This window comes from Dromaius novaehollandiae, chromosome 2, assembly GCF_036370855.1.
Source record: "Dromaius novaehollandiae isolate bDroNov1 chromosome 2, bDroNov1.hap1, whole genome shotgun sequence".
NCBI lineage: Eukaryota > Metazoa > Chordata > Aves > Casuariiformes > Dromaiidae > Dromaius > Dromaius novaehollandiae.
In genome coordinates, this window is record NC_088099.1 from 153440006 (window position 1) to 153452369 (window position 12364).

The following is a 12364-nucleotide window of genomic DNA, read 5'->3' on the forward strand; positions in this document are numbered from 1 at the left end:
GCCTATGCCTGTTTTTAATACATTAAGTTTGAATCTGGGTTTAATTTTCCTGATGCAAAGCTTATGGGAATTTTGAAACAGGCCATTTTTCTTGTTTAATTGAAGAAAAAAAAGACTACCTCTACCAATTCACTACTTATTAGTAATAACAGTGAGCAGTTGTTATTCATGCTTCTGTAAAATGTTGTTGTAAAAAAGTGTTGTTGACAACAAGATGCCTTTGCAGAGAACTAAATGTTCTCCCGATATTCCTTTGCTTTCCAAAGCAATTGTAACTGATTTGGAGTGACAATAAGATGATTTGAGATGGAACTAAGCTGGTCAAATGTTTGAGCAAAAAATGCATTTACTTATTTTTTTTCAATATTGAAATCATTAACAGTGACTACATGATCATATATGTACTCTCTGGGGATATTTTTTTTCCTGGAAATTGTTTTCTTTATTGTTATCAAAATAGTTTTTGGAAAATGCCTTTGTTGAAGTTACAGTTTTGCCTCTATCTTTATTCTTAACATTTTGTGTGTTAATATTAGCACAAATGTTTGTAAGTAAGGAAGTACTTTGGCACATATTTCAAGACTTGAGAAAAGGTGGGAGAAAAAAATGCATACACAACTAAACATTAGCCTATTTTCTAGAGTAGAAGGGAGTACTTTTTGCCCCTCCACTATATTATCATGCTTATATCCTAACACCACATCTACAGAATTTGATTGGTTTTACTGGTTTGCTAATTTTAAACCAGAAACTCTAAATTCAGTGAAATTTGAATGTTTGCATTTGCTTTTATATTTCTTTGCTGACTTTCAGTCTCCCACTAGTAAAAGTGACTGTCTACCCTTAGACCAAGCCCAGGGCTCAGGGACATTGCCATAAACTACTGAAAAATGTTAGTATCTTGTATTTAAATCAGTGGTTCTATAATTGAAAAGGCTGACAGGGAAGCATGAAATGTAACTGGAGAAAGGAGACAGTGCCACAGTACCAGAAGCTTAAGGAAAATTCTGTCCAGCTTTTGTCTTTCCTCTCCTCCTTTTCTTTCATTTCTCTTTCCTCTTTAGTAACAACCGCTGGGCTGTACATATCCTTTGAGCCAAAAGAGACACTAATCACAGAGGCAAACACGGCCAGATGCTGTAAATGAAGCTTAGGTACACTCTGTATGTATAAAAGCAATTAATTGAATAAGAAGCAGAGGCTGCTTGTGCAACGGAGATTGCAAAGGGAGGGGAAGGAGTCTTTGAAGGAAGCTGGATTTGAGAAGGAAGGGGCTTCAGTTTGGATAAAATAAAGGCCAGATTTGTTGGAGGCTGGGCTTAAAAAAATGCAGGAAATGTAGTCACTTGGGTTGCTGAACAGGCTGCACAGTGGGATGGTAATGGCAGAAAGGCATGAATGAGATAAATGAGGAAGATAGGAAAATTACCTTGGAAAAGAGAAGACAGGAATAGGTTTGAGACTCCTCATTAGATCTTTCTTGATTTTACTGAACTCTTCACTTATCTCTAGGGAAAGAGAGAGACTCAAAGTATAGTTAAACTCCACATATTCACACATATTCTTAATCTCAAAACTCACCATACAATAAAAGTTTGTTGCAAAGCAAAGGGAGTTTCCACAAGGCTTTTAGGGAGCTCAGTGAAGCATTATTTTCTTCAGAACAGATCCTTATGTTCATAGGCATCAAATTCATCTAAAAAAACAATAAAAGCAACTCGTCCACTGGGTGAGTTTATTTCCTTATCTTCCCCCCTGTGAAATTTGCTTATTTTTTGTCTTATTCTTTTTTATAAACATAAAAATCGATACAGAACTCCCTCTACACTGAAGTGACATCAATACTAAGTCCTTCCATCACATTAAAATCAAGCCAATGTTTATTTAGATGGGGCATCCAAGTTATCTTTGAACTGACTAGGTTTTGAGTGGGTTTGGAAATGTTAATTAAGCTGAGAATTTTAGTGATAAATATACTTGTTATATAGGCGTAAATCTTGAACTTTGATATCAAAAAACTAATGCTTTATATTCTTGAAAGAAAGATCTAGTCTTGACATCTGTTAAAATTGTTATTGTCTGCTGGTTTCAAAACTAACATTTAAAAAAGCTGACAGAGTGCTTTAATGTTCCTAGTAGCTATGATGGAATACATTATTATAGAGTTTGGAAATAATAGACAATGATTTGGGAAGTGGTAGAGATCTATCTGCAGTTTGAGAGCTCAAGACCTTCTTCATACTTTGTCTTTTACTTTATTTTAATGTTGGTCAGACTTCAGTCTTTACAAGCTTGATGTTAATGTGGTATTTTATTTGTTCTCTAGCTTAAAGTGAGTTGTGTCACTTGGTAAAAACATTCATAGACAAAATATCAGGTTGACAGACATTCCAAAATATTGCCAAGTTGCTTCAACTTGGAAGAAAAAAAAGTATACGTATTTCAGATGCCATTACCAGTGTGTTGACAAATTAAGTTCAGTGGCCCACTTTGAAATGGATGTTAGAGGACCAAATTACTCTACTTCCTTTTATGTAAATGACCAATATTTATTAATAGGACTAAGATGGTTAACATGAGTGGGATTCATGTCACCTAAGATAAACTGTCTAAATGAAAGGATCCACTACTACTTTTTTTCCCTTCTGTAATCAATGATACTTCCAGAAGATGATTCATCCCATCTTATTAAACCCTAGCGTTAAGGGATGAATCACCACGTGAAGGTGCATATTTGTCTTCAGTGTGTCAGAGGGATCTTGGAAGACCATCTCAGACTAGATCCTTAACTCTTGGCTGCCTTAAGTCAGATAAAATGACCACATAGTCATAACACATCAAAAATCAAACATATTTCTTTTAAGATAATGTAGAGAGTACAGGTATTTTCCCTTACGATCTAATTCACGTTGTATTTCTGAATACTTTGCTTCTCTCCATGTTGTTCCAAGACTTGATATTTTCCCTCTTTTAAATTTTTTTCCACCATTTTATTCTTTTTCCCTTCCTCTTACTTGTTATCCTCTGCCAGTGAGCAACTGCTCTATGAATGTTCTGTCCACAGAAAGCAGTGAGTCTACCATCTTCCAAGTAAAGATACAACACAGATGGTGTAACTCATACAACCTTTAGATAAGCGTTGTGATATATCATCAATCAAGCTATCTGGTATGTCTCGCAGAATGTGCATACCTAAACCTGTGTTTTCCCTTTAACTTCTTGGTCTTCATAATGAAACAAACTGAAATAAACAATTTTCTGCCAAATTCCAGAGAAATTACCTGCTAAGCGTACTTACAGCCCTAAATGTCCTTCCTCTCCTTGGATCACCAGACAGTGCTATGCAATAGTAAGCTCAAGGTCTCCTGGGTTGACAAAGTTCTGGAGTTCAGCTCAATAATCTCCTGGATGAGTGCTCTAACAGGTGCAGGAATATACAAGATGTGTTTGACTTTGAGTCAGTGCCATTTGGAGTTAGGTGTAATGCAAGTAGACCATTGCAGGAATTTGAACAGAATACATACATCTTTCCACTCATCTTGCAATCATAAAAGAGTTTACATTCCTCCATTCCTCATGGTAGGACATTTTGAGACAAACAGAGGAGCCTTTGCAAAGCACTGGGAGAACAGCAATATGAAACGGTATCACATTTATAAGGGGTTCACATAACACATTTGTTACAGTTGTACTGGAGAGGAAACAGGGAATAATCTGGGGATGCATCACTCATGACTGCCATGACTACATGACTGCTATTTCCACAAAATAGTGAAAATACTGCTGAGCACTCATTAAACAAGAAGTACCGAACTTGTTAAATATGTGCTCTGATCTGGGATGGCACTTATGTTCTTGTGAAACAGCTGGTCTTTGATTTCCATACTTGAAATCCACCTATATTGTAATTTAGATGAAGTTTAGGAAAAGAGAATGTGGCCCTTCATAAGTAGGATACATGCTGATCTATCAAGTGATAACTATTTTTAATCTGAAAAAAAAATTGAAGGCTTTCAGAAATGTAAAAAGCTGTTGCTAATGAAACCATTTTTCATCTTCTGCTTTATTCTCAGAACAAATGTTTAACACACTTTGTGTCACCATTACTCAGCTTTAGGTATTAGATATCAAGTGTTGCATATGTTCTTGCACAAAGAATCTATTCTGTTACTCAACATCCAGACTCAGTCATAAGTACATCCTGGACTTTCTATATAAGCACTCTTAGTCTTAGAATATTAGATGAATCTTGACTTGAAAGTGGATCCATCCTTCTTCATTAAAATCAGCTTGACCTCTTGGACCAGGGAATGCTCCTCCTGAAGAGTTTGTGTACCTGTTGTCATGATAAAGTCTTGATCATCTCAGGGTTGCTGTGATTCTGTAAAATAGGCACAGATCAAATCTAAAACATCTTTTCAATCTAGCAAATTTCATTGAATAAAATTAAGAAGATTTAAGAGGCAGCATGAAACTTTCCAACTTAAAAATAACTCTTAAAAATGGCATTGGCAAGGTAATTGAAATCATACTGGTAGGCATATAAATTCTGCAGTATTTGCAAAGTGCGGACTGTCTGAATGACACTCCATGTACTTTGAGAACTATTCCCAAAGTATGGTGAATGATTATGCTAGGAGTAGCAAAAAGCAAGATGTTATGCTATGTAAGTACTAACACAATGTCATACTGGCATCAAAGGCATCTGAGAGACATAAAAAGAAATCTGGTAGAATATGTAGACTTTTAACTTCGTGTGCAGGTATGCTTTGTGTATACCAGTTTCTCACACCTTTGGCCATACTGCACATATTATGTAATTGAAAGGTGAAGAACTGGGTGGACAGTGGGGAAAAGGAAAGTAGAAAGCATCTTATTATTTCCCTCATCTCCTGAATAAAACAAAACAAAAATATTTTAATAATAATGAATCACATGATTTTGTTTAACCTCCTCTTTAAAAACCAGCTGATTCTGATGGACTGGAAGTTATTGGAAAGTTGTAGACCAAAGCTAAAAGGCTCCTTGAGCCTGCAAGTTTTCAAGAGAAGGGATTTACTTGTGAGGATTTAACCTGTGATGTCCTAGCCATAAAGAAAAAGCTTGTGTCCATTTTTCTGATGTGTCAGATCAGGCAGAAATAGATAAACTCACAACAGAGCAAATAAAAAGCAGTTAAACTCTGCTTACCTGCATAGCCTCTAGGCTACACCACTGCTTATATAGCAAAGCAAAAGGACAGATTAACAATATGTTTCTGAAGATTTCCAGTTTTCTTTGTGATGGGAAAATTTGAAATTATTTTTAATACAAGATTTATACTTTTCTTGACTTTCAAAATGATTTGCCTCATTTAGGAATAGAAATTGCAGTCTGTTACTTTACTTTGTAAATAAATGTTTTCAGCTCTACTTCCAGACCCTACTTTTAGTACTTATGTTACATTTTAGTACCTATTCTCCTGTGTCTTACATTTGTGCCATCTAAGCCTTACTGAAGCCTTTGTGAGGTAGTTCCTGAACAACACTCTGTACATCTAAGAACATTTCCTCAACTGTGTATGTGTGGTAAGTAAAGAAAAATCTTTCTTTGTTCTCCCTCCAAATTTAATTGTAGGACCTAATGATCATCTTTCACCTTGACAACTGTAATCACCTCTTCTCTGGCTTTCACAAGTGCCCACCTCACTTCCTTCTTCACAAAACTCCCTCTAAGAATATTTCACCTACATATTCCTTTGACCAGTCATAAAAAGGCTCTGTAAGATTTAATAGGGATTAAACTAGCATGACTCTACAGAAATATAATGAAAATCTGTAATAGTTACTGTAAAACCTATATGACTCAATAGAAAATTATATTCCTTAAAAAAAAACCTAAAAGTAACCGTGATGAAATAATGGAATAGACCCTCACATTCCCATCACTTCTATTGTTTTCAGGGACCTTCTATTTAGATGTTCTTTAATTTAATCATGGTCTTTACCTAGATTGCAAGGTTCTAAGGAAGGGACTTCTTAAGGAAGGACTTTAGGATAAATTAGATCAAGATCAGGAAATGGCAATTTTAAAATTTACGCTAAAAATGTGTATATTTATAGCTATGGCTGTTAGGAATTTTTCAGGGAATCATTTAAAAAGAATTCAAAACAGTGTTCAGTGTTTAAAAACTTTTCAGATTATTTTTTTTATTGTGAAACGAGTTTTGAAGTTGTTCATATGTCTGCTTCAAAGTCTTAGATGAAAACTGATACTTTCTCAACTTAGAACAACTTCTATTTTGAAGTTCAAACTAAAAATAGTATGTTTAAAAAATAAACATGATCAAAGTGTTAACACCTTTTGGACTGACAAACATTTTTGGGTAGAAGTTTTGGCTTTTCTTCTCAATTTTAGGTGAGTGGATGATTATGAAGTATCAACATTTTCCATGAAATGAAAACATTTTGCATCTAACTGGCAAAGTCTTAACTACACCAAGAAAATTCCTTTGTGATACAAATTTTTCCTTGTTCACATTATATTTCTTAAATAATGCATCAGAATTCTGTATAACCAATACTCTGTGGAGTTCCCTTTCTTTTGGCCTCATCCATTCCATACTAATATCATTTGTTATGAAGCATTCAGGAAAATGTTTCAATAGTTTCTAAGTTACCAAGTGATTTAGGTTCTCCTCTTATCTATCTCCAGCTTTTCAATATATTGTTAAATCAGAGTACACTTTCACTAACAGTTAAAAGATGACACAGCAGCAAGTCAGTGAGTGAATATGCAGTTCACCAATCATTCAATATTAACTTCTTATGTTGACATACTTGGTGTGGGAGTCATCTTGTATAAATTTAAGTCAGTCAGCAAAAGATACCTTCACAGTCAGTCCAATAAATAGGTAACTTAAAAGTACAACTCATTTCAGTGCAGAACAAGAGTATAAGGTAAGTCATGTCAATAAAATCAGTGCCTATTTCTTTTAATTGAATATAGGCCAGATACCCAACACATAAAGCAGGATTCAGTTCTGTAAATACAGATTTCCAGGATCATCTGAAATGTCCTGGTATATTCTGCCTAGCACCCTGGGGCAGCCTCCAGCTGCTAGTAAAGTTGAACACTGGTCTTTCACAGGTCTGATGTCATATTTGGCAACATTATGCAAGTGTCTGAATATGTACTTGGACATCACAAACAATGCTAAATGACTCTCTGAACAAGAACCATCAAAGCACACTTAGGCTGAAAGTACAGTGAAGGTATGCAAAAAGGTATAACGCAGATAATTAAGCTGAAGACAGTGCTTATTTCCAGAGCAGCAAATGGAAGCCAGGACAGATATACCATAACATTACAAATGTCTCCAGGTGCCTTTCTTTAGGCTACTGTATCCCATCCTCATGTCTAGCTGTGCCTCCTTCTGGTTACTGGTCCACATTACTTTCTATATAAAGGAATCACTGTTTTGGTTCAAGGAGTGTGTTTTGTGCTTTCTCAGTAAAGATTCTGTGTCTTTCCTGATAATTTGTATTTGATTTTTGTATGTTTGCTTCTAAATAAATATTCTAGAATGAAAGATTGTCCAAATATAGGAAAAATCATGTTTTACTCTCTTGCAGTGGATTTCTGGTCTTGCTATTCTAGCTTTCCTGGAGATCTCAACACAGCAAATTGCCAGGTAGAATGGTTATATAAATATGTTTAAAAATATATAAAATGTAGTTAAATAAACATAATGCTAGCATTTGTGCTTAATGTATATAACAAGATTCTGTAAACTAAAAAGCCAAACTTGGCAGCCTTGCAAATGTTGCCATTTTATTTGGCTATTGACAAGTACAAGAAATATGTGTCTTCTTATTTCAATTCTGTGCTGTATTCCCATTCATACCAAACACCAGGTTTGCCAGAAGAAGCATTAATATTTTATTCCTGTTTATGATAACTAAGGAAGCAAAAAAAGTAGAAAGAAAACTATATAAAAAAGAAAGTGATAATCATGGAGTGGAAGTATAAAGAAAGGGTAGTATATAGATTAACACAATGATAGTGTATTAAAAATTAGAATTAAAATTCAGACTGACATGGCGCTTGTGACTGAAAGCTAGCATGATTTGAATACATAGGTACGATTTATGTATCTTTATGACACTTGCAAGTTTCTTCACGCAACTTGTATTTCAAGGCTGAGCAATTTGTATACTCCTTCCTTTCTGAACAACAGTAAAGATGCTCAGGAGGGTTTGGGTTTTATATTCAGCTTTTTCAAGCACTGGAACCAGTCTTACATTTCTGTGCTTGTCTTTGCACCATCTTTTACACTAAACTCTTACTTCTCTCTACTCATAAAGCATTCAGCTGGGTAAAGTATATTATCTAACAGAATGATTCAAATGACTCAAGTGCACTTGGTGTAAAAGAGAAGAAAATGTATTAAGAAACTCAGATGAATTACAACAAAGAAGACTGCAGATAAAAGAGAACTGAAAAATGATGAATTCGAAAGTTTATTTCTAGGAACATCATTGTATAATCACCTATTATACAAATATTTTTCTGTTAAGAGTTTGTCTAATAAAAATAGTATCCACCAAATATATTTAAAAGAATCTGAAAAGTAGATTATCATCAAGACTAGTACTTACTGGCTTGAATATGAGAGCTGACATGGTTTGAGATTGTTCTCAGATTGCTAGCATGAATTGACATTATTTCGTATTCAGTGATTATATTATAAAATAAATAAATATCAATTTTGGCTTTCCAAACCATATTTGATTTTTAACAGGGATATCAGACCACAGCTACCATAAATGCTAGAAGAAACACATATCTAATGATCTTAAAAGTTTAATTCTGTTCACACTTGCATGGTAATTTCATTACTATGCAAAAATTAATTTAGCCATTAGATGTGCAATTCTACATGGTGGATAAGAATGCTGGAGCTTTAGCAGCCTATCAGTTACAATCTCCATTGTTTTTTATGCGTTTTCCCTTTCCTTTGGGAAAAAAAGTATTTCTTTTGTTTCCATTTTATAGGAAATGACCCAAATTTTCTAGCAGGAAGTTTTAATCAAATTTCCTTTCAATTTTATTGTTATGTATTCCACATGGATTGCCATGGAATTAGGTTAGTTAGTAAGTCCTTCTGTATTTCCTTCTTATTCTGGGTACTCTTTGAACTGGTGTCCCTTATGTAGTGATTAATCAAACATAGTAGATGGCAATCAATAATTTCTTTGAGATTGTTAAAGAAATGTATAGGCTAAACTTCCAATATTTTAGTCATATATCTAATAATGTAGTCACAATTGTCATCCTGTAGTCCCCTCCAATATATTACAAAAAGACTACCTCTCTGCTTGAAATACTTTAGTTCATTATGGATGATTAATAGAGTGATTACAGCTCATACTTGAAGCCTGACATTTGAAATCTCATTGCTTTGTCATCTTTAAGAAAAGAAATTATTCTCATAATCTCTCAGTATGTTTATCGCTGTATATCTGAGTCACTTAACTATACAGATCCCTTTCTACCTTCCAGAGGTCCTGTGTGCTATTGTTTTTGATTAAGCTCATTCCGAGCACGCGGATGCAGTCATAATTATAAAGCAGAAATGTGTAAGGTAACTGATTTTTTCTGGAGCAAGAAATCTCGGTTCAATAAAGCCTACTTCTGAAAAGCTGCAGATGATGTTTTCTTCTCATGTTCAGGTAATGAAAAGACTTTGTGTTTCACTCCACCAAATGACTTATTGACATCCTAAATTGTCTCCAGGCTAAATTTAGCCTGAGTGGAGGCGGCAAAAATTCCAATAAATCAGGAGACTGATTCAACAGAATAAACAGAAAGCATGATTTTGGTCCTCTGTGTTTGTATTGCATTGTATTCTTTTAAACAAAAAAAGTATCCTTATTCCTTTATGTAAAATTGCCCTTTTTGCTTATTTTGGCATGTAAGTTCATTCAAGTATTCCCAATTTTTGATTCACTGAATCTCCAGCAGAAAAATCAAATCATTCCTTTTAGTTTCCTTTCCCAAGAAAACACACAACTGTACCTTGCATATATGTACAGTGTGTGTCCATCTGTCTACCATTTCCTTCTCTCTCTGCTCCCATTCTCCTGCAGTCATTTTTCAAAAATAAATGTCTGGGTGGAATACTGTGTTATAAATTCACTTTTGTACAGAAATCAAAGAATAACCCTGAGAGAGAGATCAGGGATAAGAAATGAATATATTCCAAACAACTAAAAACCTTCTGTCAACCACAAGGCACCTACCCGTTCTTGGTGCCGAGGCCACTCTGAACCTGGCCGTGAGTAGCGTGAGGCCACACTGCAGTGCCACCGAGGTGGGCACGCTGCGCATTTCAAATCACCCGTCTCTGCTTCCGCAGAGGGAGATCAGCCACGTGACCTGCTACCGTAGCTGAAAGACATGAAAGCCAAATATCTATTCCATTGTTACTGCTTTAGTCACGCACCTCTGTAAAAAAGCCAGAATCCACTGTCAGTGGTCTGTTGCGGGCAAAACAGTCTTGCCTCGGGGAATTTAATTTTTTGACAATTAACATAAACTTTTAATTACTTATTCCGGTACAGGGAGACAAAGAGGTCATAAATAAACAAACACTCAGGGAAATGCCTTTCCTCCCCCTTCCCCAGGCTCCGCTTCAGTCCAGCGACCCTCCTCCCCCGTTCCCAGTCTCCATGCCGCTGGAGGTCTCCGCAGGTTGCGCTCCCTCTCTGAGGCGACGGTGGTGTAGGGGGCCAGGGGCAGCATGCAGCGGTCCCTCTGCCGCTCCCGGCCGCACACGCTTTTCCTCTGCTGCAGCAGTGTGTGTGGCCCACGGGCTGCGGTCCCCTGAGGGGTGCCCCTGCCATGTCTCCTTCTTGTGTCTGTTCGCCTCTTTCCTTCACCATACCTCAGCTCCCGCACAGGCAGCCCTGGGCAGCCACGCCACACTCCTCTGGCCAGCAGCAGCCCTGGCACGGGGGCTGCCCCCATCCACCCTGGACTGGCTGGAACCAGCCATGACCGGCACAGGGCGGATCCTGCCTCCACCATGCAGGGCATGTCTGCGGCCCCTGCTCCCCAAACCCGGCAGTGTATGCCCCATAAGGGGCCATATGAACAAAACTTTCAGTGCTACCTTCCTATTTGCCCAGTTTAGCAGAGAGAGGACAGGACTTGAAATTCTTCTTGTGTCAGGAAGGCTAAGAGAACAAGCATCCCCTGTAGTCCTAGTTTGGAGCTTAGCATGGTGGTGTTCACCTCTGATTACCGCAGGAAGGATAGCTGGCTTTACCTGGACACACTGAGTTAAGGTAAAACGTCTCAAGAAGAAACAAGTTTTCTTTGTGTAGTGCTGACTGTGAGGTATAATGAACGATAAGTGAAGCTATCCCTCCTAGATGGGACAGGCAGGCTGAAAAGGCTGCGGGATTATTGTTACCTGACTTCAACCGGCTGGAGTTAGCATCTGGGTTTTATTAGCTACTTAGGCTTTTTTATCGTTAGTGAAAAAGGTCAAACACTTTCAGAATGTGGTTAGTTCATCATAGACATTTGTCTTATGATGGATAGGGGCTACAAAAACATGATTCACCTCTCCTCATTGACTACAGAAGCATCTTAGATAGCTAACTTAGAGTAGGTGATAATTTTTACACTACAGTAGTTTAATGAGATGAACGATACCAAAGTGAAGTGAGAGAGGAGTACTGAATGTCCATGACTTCATCTATGCTCAACTTTGACTCATATTATACCCTTGTACAACTTTGTGCTTAAAGCTCACAGTTTAGCCATCTTTAGTCTAAACATGTAATGAATCATCATTTACAGTTGATTGGGAAATCATCAGTATTTCTGGTATTGCACATGCAAATAATATAGTTTCTAACCCAACTGTCTTTGAAGTCTCTACTTAAAGAAATTACTTACCAAGATTACTACTGAATTGGGATAAATCAATATTCTCCTGTGGACCAGAAATTTGCTTAGTATGATTATTAGAATGAATTTACTTGGATCCTGTCTACATTTCTGGATGTAGAAAAGCATCTGAGACAGGAGTGTGTGTAATGTTTATCTAGAAACGTGAATCCATCTAGCATACCTTGCCAAACCAATGAGTATCAGCGCAGATCTGTGATATCTGGCAGACTGTGTGATGCTATTTCTAGACAATGAAGAGATCTCCAATTTCATTAGTAGGAGCTGGCCACTGCCATTTCATTCTGCAATATCCATTTCGCTTAATCAAATAAATCAGTGTGCTCAGTCGAAGTCAAGACAATGCAGTTTGCAACAGTCATTATATCCCTTCATGCAAGCTCTTTTTCTATATTCAGTTGCA

The 12364-nt window shown here is 36.6% G+C and overlaps 1 long non-coding RNA gene across 1 annotated transcript; it reads right to left on the reverse strand.

The window, feature by feature from the left end:
• Window positions 1–4045: 4045 nt before the first annotated feature.
• On the reverse strand, window positions 4046–10389 carry LOC135327360 (uncharacterized). Its single transcript, XR_010387476.1, has 2 exons — window positions 10284–10389; window positions 4046–4381 (listed from the first exon to the last, which is right to left on the reverse strand). It is a non-coding gene; the product is annotated as an uncharacterized LOC135327360 (long non-coding RNA).
• Window positions 10390–12364: the final 1975 nt, after the last annotated feature.